Raw genomic sequence first — 12,596 nt, 5'->3', positions numbered from 1 at the left:
TGGTCAGTGGCTCGTGTTAAGACATTCTAATCTTAAATAGGGTCTAATAATCAACGGCAGTTGAAGTGTCCCATCTTTTCATTCTTGTAATCTGGTCACCCTAGGCTAAACTCAGTACAGAAGTATGCAGAACATCGCAAGGGAAATAAAATTCCCACGGTTGCTCTGCGCTTGGATAATCGAGAGTTGACTGTACACTATTTCCTAGTCTGCATGAACAAAGAAAACAATAGAAGAGAGAGAAACTAAAAAGAGAGAAGAAAATGACAAAAAGTGAGATGCTGGTGTGCCTCGTACTCAAGACAGTCGCATGACCACTAAATTAGCAGTACTACAGATGAATGAATGAGCTTGTAGTGCCTGGCGAAGGGCAAAGGCCTCCCTGTTCTGTTTGCATGGTGAGCTAGTCACATGAGATGGTTGTTTGTAATTTTTGATTGTCCCTTTTCTCACTAGCTTAGCGTATACAGTATCTACTTTTAACACTTTGCCTCCCCTTGTGTGAAAGTTTTCATCTCTAATTCTACATTTAGTACTTATTTTACCACTTTTCACATTTTGCCATTTGCTTTCCACATTTTATTTGAACCACCGTTTTTCCATCCCTTTCCAGTCAGTTCTGGATCACACTGTCGTTGTCTAGCATGGTCCTAGAAGCTGCCCGATGTCGCCTGTCCTTTTTCTTGGTCTGCTGCGGCTTCTCTTGCCTGCGTCCAGATACTCGTTTGCAAATTTCCAACAGCTATGCTGGCTGTTAAATTTAAATGGCCATTTTGACATTAAATAAGGGCCAGGGGCACGATTAACATGAACACACACATGTGAGATGAGGAACAACTATTAATGCAATAACAATATTTACAAACAGAACAGTAATAGAGCTTGTTTCTCAAATACAGTTTTGAACGAGTCTTATGTACAAAGTTTTCAATAATATTCACAAATAAACAGAAAAATAAAACTTAATTCATAAATAGATATTTTGAAGTAATGTTTGTTGTACGAAGCTATTAAAAATAATCACAATTAAAAAAATTAGAACTTGCTTCATAAATACATTTTCTTAATAAGTATCCAATTACTGTACTGTATATTATGCATTTTATGATATGAAATGTGAAAAGCTCTACCACCAGATGTACCGCCTGAACAATCACCACTGGGAAATGTTTCTGAAGGAATGCCCGCTTCCTAATCTCATTTCTTGATATAAAACCATCTACCACCTTCTCCAGATTTAACGCCTTAGCAGCCTCCGAAGACGACTGAACTCCACGTTTTAAGGGGACTTAACATCTAGGAGGAGAACTTTTGGGGATGCAAAGTGGCACTCTGTCCCCTAAAATCATTTGGGAGGAGGGGAAGGGGTAGAAAATGTCTTGTCTCCCCCCCCCCCCGCCAAATTCAGCCCCACTAGCCAATGGTATAAACCTTCATACTTGTGTCCAATTTTTTTTTTTAAACATAGATCAACCTCGAAAATTTGAATGAACGCAGTGACATTGTAGCTGTGGCCTCCCCTTGTCTGTATTTACAATGAACTGTGTGATAATTTCTGTCCTTGAATTCAGAAGGATACCAGCATATGCCCTCCACCCAAATAACAGAACGTTCATGCCACGTGAGCAGAAGTGTTTGTACTCATGGTCTTCAGGCAACCAAATGTACCATTGCTAAAAGAAAGTAATAAAAAAATTAATGTAATACTTCAGACCAGCTTTTACTCATGGTTTTCCACGAGTGGTATTTCTTTTGAACCCATTCGTAGAATTTGTGTGTGATGGTAAGTCAGTCATTGCACAGAAAGTGCAATCTAGCAGGGTATGTATTTGAGCCAGTAGCTCGGGCGTGGCATCTCGTCAGGAAATTGCAGTGCACAAGCGCTCCATTATGAATGTTCTGTGAAGCTTGCTTTCATGAGTGTAAGTGACGGACTGCACGTAGGATGATCACTTCCTAATGGATCTGGCTTATTGAAAATACGTATTGCAGGTACTATCAATTGTTGTTAAATTCTCTCGCTTACTGTGGTTTATTTTCATAAGATATTCGAAATCTTGGTCCTCACTGTCAGCCTCCAGATCCCAAGATCATGGGTTCAAACTCAGCAGAGATAGTCGAATTTTTGAATGGCAGAGAAAAATCCATTCGACTCTCTGTATCATTCAGTATCAGCTTGTAAAATATCCAGACAAAATTAATTAAAACTCGACCATAGGTCGCCCAACAGGTGCATCCATAACGTCCCTGTGATCATCAGTGTCTACCGTACCAGTTCTTTCCTAGATACACAGCCGTGTATCAGGTGTAAATAGCACTACCACAAACTACGTTACAACATTGTCAGAGGACCTGGTGCAGTTAGGGTAGCTCGCATTCAGGAGATAGTGGGTTTGAACCCCACTGTCGACAGCCCTGAAGATGCTTTTTCATGGTCTCCCTTTTTCACACCAGTCAAATGCTGGGGCTGTACCTTAATTTTAAGGCCACAGCCATTTCCGTACTGCTCCTAGGCCTTTCCTATCCCATCGTCACCATAAGAACTGTTTGTGTCAGCGTGAAGTAAATTGTAAAAAAAAAAAATCTTTGTCAGAGCCTTCAGTGCCTAAGAAGAGTAAAATGGAAGAAGTGGCTTTTTATGGCATGCCATGGTGATTACACAAACTGACAGGTGTTATAGAAAACAATTTATGAAGAGGATGAATGTTAAAACTTATATGTTAATTATTCACTGACAGTGGTACTTCAAAGTTTTTCATTTTACTTATCTGATAATATGTAGTGAAGCATAACTTGGTGATATTATTCATTTATTATGCACAAATGTTTCTTTGTACTTACTTTCTAATCGAGTACCATAATGTAGAACTAATATTTCAGTTTTGAAAATGAGCAAGTTCCTTTTGATCAGCCAGGTCCATCCACTGACAACTCTTTCAACTTCTGTCCGTGCCATGCGTAAACAGTTCAGCCGTGATGGCTGGGTTGTGGGATGGAATGGAATTTGGAGCTCGAGGAAGGTTGACATGCAGGCAGCCTTGTTGGCGTCAAATTAGTCTGCACACACTAGCTGTGGCCATAAATTATTATTATTATTATTATTCTGTGGAGATGTCTCTGATGATCAAGCCAGTATTAGCATGAAACATGCGATCACACTGGTCACATCTAAAGGTGGGTGGTGGACGCTTCTCTAGGAACAGAATCAAAGGCCTTTTCCAGATCGTAAAATACTAAAAGAAGCAGGACTCGTTGTTCTCTGCATTTCTCTTCAATTTGCCTGGTACAAAAGATCTTGTCAGTGGTACCTTTTGAGGCAAAAAACCCACATTGAGACTCAGGCTGTACCATTTCTGTAAATCTCCACATACAGTATAAGAAACTAAACTAAACTCTTACCTCTTAGGAAATGTTGGAAATGCTGTTTTTCCTCGGCTAAACAGGCATTGTACCGTGTAAAAACTTTTAGGTTGACATGATTTAGCTTCGCCGCTGTAATGTTCCTTGTTGCATTTCGTAAGTTTTCCTTAAGTTTCATCTAATTTTCCTTCTATAGCTGTTAGATACTCAGAGAGAGCTGCGTGTGTTTGGAAGTAAGTTACGGCTGTAGTTTCCCGTTGCTTTCAGCCGTGTAGCAGTATCAATACAACCAAGCCATAGAATATTATTACGCAGCCATGTCAGTAATAGAATGCCATCCTTACAACTTCCGAAAGGTTGCTAACCCCCTTTCGATGAACCATTCGTTAGTCTGGTCTCCCAACAGATACCCATCTGAAACTGTCGCACCTGCGGCCTGGCTATCTGCTTCATTGGGGCGCACAAGCCTCCCCGCCGCAGCAAGGTCACGTGGTTCGCAGCTGAAGGTGAGATGGATAGATCAAATCACAAATGAAAAAAATACTGAATGGAATTGGTGAGAGGAGGTAGGTTTGGCTAAATTTGATGAGAAGAAGAGGTAGAATCATAGGACACATCTTAAGACACCCAGGACTTGTACAGTTGGTATTTGAGGGAAGTGTAAGTGATAAGAACGGTAGGGGTAGACCAACGTATGGATATGACAACCAGATTAGAGCAGATGTAGGATGACGTAGAAATTAAAAGATTAACACAGTATATGTTTTCATGGAGAGCTGCATCAAATCAGTATGTGGACTAATTTGTGACTAAAATGATAATATACCTGGAAAAAAGAAAACTTTTAATAGCATAACCTGAAAAAGAAACAATTTAATTAAAAATAGAATGACGTGTGAGAAGCCATCAGATTTTATGAATTGAGAGAAAATCCAGAAAGGATAGCTGCCCTAGAGCGAGGGGTGCCGTATGCTAATGGCATCAAATTCATAGTAATGTACTTAATGCCATTCCAATTTTCACACTATTTATCTTAGGATAAAATGAACTGACATATTTTGTAATTCCCCTGTTGTGCAGTTTTCCCTGATGAGGAAAACTTCATTTTTCCTTACATATGATGTACAAATGGTGATTTACCATTGACAATGAATTAACCTATGTAAAACATACGGAAAAATCCTGTAATTATATTCTCCTTTTTTTGTAAAATATTTTAAATTTTAAAATACAGTGAAACTCTTATAATTGTCTGTTTGTAATTTCTGATTACTTGTTGTATTGCTGGTAGTTTGGTTGCAATTCAATAAAACGTTACCCTAAGCAGGTAGTTCTTTAGAATCAGTCAGTCACTACTGATGTGCAGCAAATACTTTCATCTAGCGATGTGTTGAACCAGTTCATTCGTATGAACTACTTCACTCATTTACACTCTTTACTGTAAATTGTTCAAATGAAGCAGTTCGTTCATGAAGTAATGAAGGCTAGCGAAGCTGTTCACTGTGCCTTTCAGCAGCGACTTAATTCACAGTGTCTCACTCGCTGAATCAAGCTTTATAATACTTAATAATATTACCAACTGTCCGACTCGTTGGCTGAATGGTCAGCATACTGGCCTTTGGTTCAGAAGGTCCCGGGTTGGATTCCCGGCCGGGTTGGGGATTTTAACCTTCATTGGTTAATTCCAGTGGCTTAGGGGCTGGATGTTTGTGCTGTCCCCAACATCCCTGCGACTCACACACCACACATAACACTATCTTCCACCACAATAACACGCAGTTACCTACACGTGGCAGATGCCGCCCACCCTCATCGGAGGGTCTGCCTTACAAGGGCTGCACCCGGCTAGAAATAGCCACACGAAATTATTATATTACCAACAGATGGCAGAGTTATGTAATTATGGACACCCAATGGCTTACCGCTTACTGCATCTACGTGATGCTTGATAGGGAGAACGAAAAGATAAACAGAGAAGCCTGTCTCATATAAAGAAGGAAATACGTTTAAAAACTCGGATGAGCGTGGGAGCGACACAGGGGAAAGAGAGTGAGTGAGCGAGCAACAGGCGAATGTTACGAAGTGTTTGAACTACTTCATTTAAACTGAGTGGTTAGTTCACACTTCATAGGAGTGAAGCGTTCATTACTCATTCACAACCTACCCATCACTACTTTCATTGCTGAAATGACTGTACACTAACTGGCCATAATCATAGATTTCATTTTCTGAAAAGAGCAATGTGGGACACTTTTGTGAAATATTAAGTGTAAAGTTAAGAAATGGCTAACTCTGAAATACAGTATTTGAAAAGTACGATTTCTTCTATCGTCGGGTATATGGTCTTGACCAGCACAACGTGCACTCTGCTGCATCAACAGGGGGCATGGATTGGGATTTTCCTTCACAGAGCACCATAGTGCGTACAACTAGCTTGCACCTCACCACAGATATCCCCAGGACTCCAGCTATTAGATTGTAACATTTAATTGTGAATAAAACAAAATTTCATTTTCGTGAACTGTTCATAGCTGTCATCGATGTTGTACTTTCTAATTTCGCTTCATTCTTTTTTCTCCTTTTCTGATCATTGTGGGTGATTCAAGCCGCAATCATATTTGCTGGAAAAATGTGTCTTGTCCAGATGTTTTCTGTGTCATATTCCACATCAAAAGAACACAAGCATAAAACGTCCTTGAAATATTACTTCACATTGAACAACGATTTCACTGGGTCGTGCTGGAGCAGTTTCCTCTCTCATCTGTTTGTAACTCATTCATTGTGTAGAAGTCATGTTACACTGAAGCTTTCGGCCCAGCCAGTGTGGGGATAAGTTGACTAGTCACTATTTCACTGCATCTTGGTGGAGCTGTTTCCTGTCATTTGTCATTCACCATTGAGAAAACATGTTACACACCAGCTGGTGTAGGTTGGAAGTTGAAAAGAGTCACTATTTCACTTTAATTAATATGTTTATTTTTGAAATATGCATTTAAGTATGAGAAGAGCAAACTTGATTTATTCCTAATTATTTTGATGGGCTTTGAATACTGCGAATGTTAGTATCCTGGTTATAATTATTCAGACACCAAGACAGTAGGGCATCACTACAAAAATGCAGGAAACCAGGGACTCTCTGGAGAAGGTTGGGATATCTGGGATCCCTGAGATATGGTCCACATTTGTTGACATTGATTTTCAGTTTCAGAACTGATACATGAAAACTTAAAGGGAAATGTCGCTATTCTTCTGTTTTCAACCTGTCCAGCTCTAGACTGTTGCTTAGAACAGCCAACACGAAACAGACTTCCTCCAAACTTTTTCTGATTGCGTGTAATGGAAGGGAACTTACATTGACCTGTGTTCATAGTCTTTCACCATCTGTATGATACATCTTAACCCTTTTCCTATCTTCATCTGGCTTTCTTCTTATCCCTCATGAAGACTGTTGCTGCCTGCCCTGGTGGATGAAGCTAGGAGCTCGTTGGGGCTGCCAAGAACCGGGATGGGTAAGGAAAGAGCCTTTCCTCTTCTCACATTGATCTCTTCTTGTGTGTTCCTAAAACATGTGGATGGTTCACTGTTTTAGTTATTAGCTGGAATGGGGAGAGATAGTTTATCTTTAGGATTTTACAGACATAGCAATACTTCGCCACCATGTGGAACAAAGTAAACATGCCCAGGTCATCACATAGGCCTATTAGGAATATTTACATGCTTTTTAAAAAAAATTTGACCAGGCAAGTTGGCTGTGCAGTGAGGGGTGCGCAGCTGAGAACTTGCGTCCAGGAGATAGTGGGTTCGAATTCCACTGTCGGCAGCCCTGAAGATGCTTTTCTGTGGTTTCCCATTTTCACACCGGGCAAATGCTGGCGCTGTACCTTAAGTAAGGCCACGGCTGCTTCCTTTCAACTCCTAGCCTTTTCCTATCCCATTGTCGCCATAAGACCTTTCTGTGTCAGTGCGATGTAAAGCCACTAGCAAAATAAAAATTAATTTAGTGTACAGAGAATTTGTACTCATTAGTTTTATTTATTTAGCTTATGGCTATACACTCTTTTAAAAACTAATCACTATTAACTGAAGGTGACAAGTGAAGATTGTCCAGCCAAGCGTTGTAGACAGATCAAGGAACACTCATGGACAGTATGGTGAATGGATTGTGTAAGTATTGCAGTCACTGGCAGGGGAAGATCGTATACTCCACTTAAAAAGGAATGAACCACATCAGTCGTATCCTGTTAAGGGTGATCCGAGCTTTCCAAGGCAAATCAAAACCTGATGAAGGATGACTGGTGCCGTTCTCACAGTGCCTTACTCATCCATTCATGTTACAGTGTAGTTCTTGACTGTTATCTGTCTAAACAGATGATCTAGAGTGAAGACTCTGGAATCCAACAGGTATGGAAATAGCTCTAGTTAGTGAGATCTTGGAGTACTCTCTGACCATGTTATTGAGCCTTGTTATCTTGGGAGGCCCAGTATGACCTAACACAGGCAGTAAAGATTCTTCAGAATGAGGTCTTGGTGTGAAAAGCACTCCAGAATATAAAGAAGCACTTTTCTTTCCTAGTACAGGGCTTTCAAACCTGTGACATTAGGATACTGAGAACGAAATAGTGTCAGACCTCCTTATGTCATCAACCAGTTTTATTTTTTGTTCCTCCCCTATTTGGGTTGGACAATTCTTTTCTAGTGTAATAATTTGTTTTGCACACAATAGCTGAAAATAGATGGTCTTTATAATTTAAAAATACTGAAAGCTCTGACAGGACGATCGTGGTACATATTCTGAAGCATTCTTATATAAGCTATAAATTTCATTGTTCCATATTGAAATGATGATATTACATCAGTCTGTTTCAGCCACTTAGTGACCATCTTCAGCGAAATAAAAATTAAACAGGGTATGTGATAACTAAAACAATGTATACCAGACAAAGACAATGTTGCAGGAATATTCAAAACAATTCTCTAAACCCATGGGTAAATATTGGTATTACTTGTGAGGTGTGGCTATGAAGTTGTTTACGTCTATTATTATTATTATTGTAACAAAACTGGAGGTCATGTCACGATAAGTCTGCTGTATGTATATTAATACGACTTTATTTAATGTAAGAACACGTAATTAATAGTATATAATTTATTATTACATGTAAGTATGATGTGATGTTGTGCAACACATGAACAACCCATCTTTGTCACTCGAGTTTTAGAGAATGTTCTATCCATTTGTACATAGGTTATTGGAGACCCGAGAAGATGTTTTGTCATACTTTTCTAGAAGCCTGCCCAGGCAAGAAAAAGGGCTGTCTTGGGGGTTGAATTGAGTTGTTAGCTAAAGTCGTTAGTCAAATTCAGTCTGATATACATATGTTTTAGTTACTACATAATCTGTTTAACCTTTATGTGGCTGAAGATGGCCATAAGTGGCTGAAACTAGTCTCAAGACTGATGTAATATTATTTATTTGATATATTGTATTGTATTTCTAATTCTGAAGCATTTCACAACTTATGGTGAATGCAAGAACAATGTTGGACTGATGCCTCTCGCACATTTGTATTGGGGATGCGCTAAATCTCACTGTCGCTATGAACAGTCAGCATGCACACTCTCATTTGTGATCTAGAATGTTTCACTGACACTTGCCATAGTGAACTGAAGGGTGTGCAGACCAAGACAAGGGTAAGACAGCCACTTGCCTTGGCTATTCACAGAACCTTAAACATTGGAGGTACAATACAAAAATTGCAGGAGTAGCCAAGCTCGCCTGTGCCATCATCTGAGTTGAAGGCCATGGAAGTTGTGGCGAGCCTGCCTTGTTTTAGTTTCACACCCCTCTGCCAATCTCCAAGCACGTCAATACAGGTGAACCATGTTTCATCTCAAATTTACCCCCTGTGGGTGGGAGACGTAGATGAAGAACACACCCACAATACCTCCCGCCTGTCATAAGAGACAACTAAGGGATATGAAATTAGAACCGTGAGACTCCTTGTGATTATTACCGTTACGTGAGGAACACCATGGATTGACATTACTTACGATCAGGAACACCATGGGGCTACGTTACCTAGGAGCAGTACCATTATGTGCGGCACACCACGGATATGTGCCTTACCTGTAATTATTACCATTGTGTGCATTCCACCGTGGCGGGGGAGCGGGCACTCAGTTGCGTAGACTAGCGTCTAGCATAAGTGCCGAGCGCTGTACTCGAATGTGTTGGGTCCACTGTGTTTAGAATGGGTCTGCATTACCTAGGAGTAGCACCACTATATAAGGAACACGATGGATCTACGTAGCTTGTGATTAGTACCTCTCTGTGAGGAACACTGTGGGTCTGCAATGCGTTAGAGTAGTACCCTTGTGTGGAACACCACGGGTTTGCGTTGCGTGTGGCCGTTACCATAATGTTTGATACACTGTGGGTCTACATTGTCTATGATTAGCACCACTATGTGAACAACACCATGAGTATACGTGGCCCGTGATTAGTTTCGCTAAGTGAGGAACACCATGGGTCTATGTTGCTTGGAGTAGTACCCTTATGTGTGAAACACCATAGGTTTGTGTTAGCTGTGAGTGGTGCCATTGTGAGGGCCTGGTGAATTGGATCGACTGATTGTTTTGTTTTTGTTTCACAATCATTTTTTCATCATCGTTTGTTTTAGATTCTAGTCAGTGGATACATTTTGCAGTTATAATTTTCATTTTGTTGCACCTCGTACCATTAGGGGCTGATGACGTATAGTAGCTGTTAGACCCTTTTAAACAACAACAATCATCATCATCATTTCAAAATTCATTTACAAACGAGACTGATTATTTCAGGGTGATTCAAAACAATTCCAACAGCGCTTAGTATGTTGTGGGATTCAATGTCGGGTGCTGTGGAGCTTCGTAGTTGGGCAATGCCTCAGATATGGGGACGGGTGTGCATTCCACCTGTTGACGTGAAACCTTCACCGACCGTGCATTAAATTACAAAAGAAGTTTGAATTGTCAACCTCCTCCTTGTTTAGAGAGCCTAAACGTACTGTACAGTATTTGACAGTGTGAATCAAACTCTGCACCGCTGATGTAGGTGAACCCCTTCTGTAGTTTAATGTTGGGTTGGTGGAGGTTTCTGGTTAGAATGTGGACCGCAGAGCCTTCCCCATGTAACTTTGATGCCCCACAGTCCTGCAGTTCTGGGCATGTGTTCCCTCTTGCGTTTTTGGACAAAGTAGTCAGTAATGTTTTGAATCACTCTTGTATGTTAATGAATGTGAGTTTCATTGTATTGCTTTGTATTTTGGAATAACTCCATTAAGGAACAGACAAGTGACAAATCAAGTGATATACAGAGTGAACTCCAACTCCACCAATAAACATTCAGAGGTTGGGATACAATCGTATTCACAAAGATGCGCACACGAGATGCTATCAGTTGTGTACACTGTTTTATTTACAAATACACACACACACATTAATAAACCATCTTGAACTGATTCGAAGAAGAAGACGATGCCACAAGAGCATATCAACCAACTACCAACACAGCAAAATCACAACATGAGTTTACACTCTGAATTTGACTAAAGACTTTTGTTAACAACTCAACTCAACCCCCAAGATGGTCCTTTACATACCTTGCCTGGCCAGGCTTCTAAAAACATATGACACAACATGCTTTCTCGTATCTCTTTGAGTCTCCAATAACCTATGTACAAATGGGTAGAACATTCTGTAAAACTCGAGTGACAAAGGTGCATTGTTCTAGAATATTACCCTGTGTTGCACAATAATGCATGGGATTTATACATCACATTTACAGGTAATAATAAATTACATACTATTAATTATATGTTCTTATATTAAATAGTCATATTAATATACATACAGCAGACGTATCTTGACATAACCTCATATGATTTGTTACACAAGACAGATCACACAACACACAAATAATACGACCACGATTTATACCAAATAATGTCCGTACATAACTACGTAAATAGTAATAATAATAATAATAATAGGCGTAAACAACTTCTTAGCCGCACGTCACAAATCGTAATAATAATAAGACCTACTAACCAAGTTCAATATTTCCTATTTATTTACCCATGGTTTAGAGAATTGTTTCCAAGTTATACTAGTGCATTACACTTGCACCAATACCTTCCGAGTATATTGGTATAACTGACCTGTAGTCTCTGGTGGTGTATGGTTTGTTGCCTCAGTTAGCTTTGTATCTGTAATGCACTGAAAATAAATTATAATAATAATAATAATAATGCTTTTTTTTTTGTTTTACATCCATCCCAAATGCTGGTTCTTGACAGATGCTGGGATTCACAATTAAGTGTTTATTTTCCACCTAGTCGATACAATGATTGCTTAAGGCAATTTTTAATGGTCAAAAGTGGTACATGTTTCGTATATTATCAACATCTTCAGCCACATAACACTGTTTAGATAAAAAATGTATAAAATTGACAAAGTAATGCTTTAGAGGAAGTGTCCTTAAAATTAACATAAGATTGACAAGATTAAAACAAACAAATAACTCAAGAGAAAATATATAAATTATTTCTACAATAGAAAGCAGTCGTCAAGGAAACACTTGTACAATATTCCATAGAGAAATTGTCCTAATAAATATTCTTTTCTTAATAATTCATGAAAAAAGATCAATTTATAAATTAAAAATTATACAATTTATAAGTAATTATCGAAATGAAGAAATCCTGATATCACAGTGCGGCTCTTATTATTAATGTAGATGAAGATATAACTAATTCCTAGTTGTCAAATCTTATTAAGCCTGCTTTCCTTTGGAATAGTAACTCCTGTCATTCTTTCACAGTTTTGCGCCGGGTGTAATATTGATGATGCGTTCTTCCTTGCTCTTGCACCTGAGGAGGTGGAGGAGCGGGGGATATAGGTGTGTCAAGATCTTCCTTGCTGTCACCTATAGCTTCAACTGAGGAGGAATAAGTTGTAGGGAATTTTGTCCCGCAGGAGTTCTTTAATGTGCTGGAAAGCCAATGACATAGAGTTCTTACCTTTAAAGTCCACCAACGTAAGCCAGATGTGAACCCACAAACTTAGGCCCGACTAATCAAATGAGCCACTCAGGCCGACTTGCACTGAGATGTTGACGGTAGCGCTGATTGGGGTAACAAACTGAATAAATCATAATTACTTTTTAATTCCGTAACAAGCCACCGGAGACTGTGGGT

General features: G+C 39.5%; 1 protein-coding gene across 1 annotated transcript in view; it reads left to right on the top strand.

The window, feature by feature from the left end:
- The window catches only part of LOC136883422 (serine-rich adhesin for platelets), a 156,009-nt gene that overhangs the window by 16,336 nt on the left and 127,077 nt on the right, over positions 1–12,596 (top strand). The gene's annotated exons all lie outside the window — the stretch shown is intronic.

This window comes from Anabrus simplex, chromosome 11 (genome assembly GCF_040414725.1).
Source record: "Anabrus simplex isolate iqAnaSimp1 chromosome 11, ASM4041472v1, whole genome shotgun sequence".
Lineage (NCBI taxonomy): Eukaryota > Metazoa > Arthropoda > Insecta > Orthoptera > Tettigoniidae > Anabrus > Anabrus simplex.
Note: the sequence above shows the minus strand (reverse complement) of the source record. Positions and strands in the feature narration are given on the sequence as shown.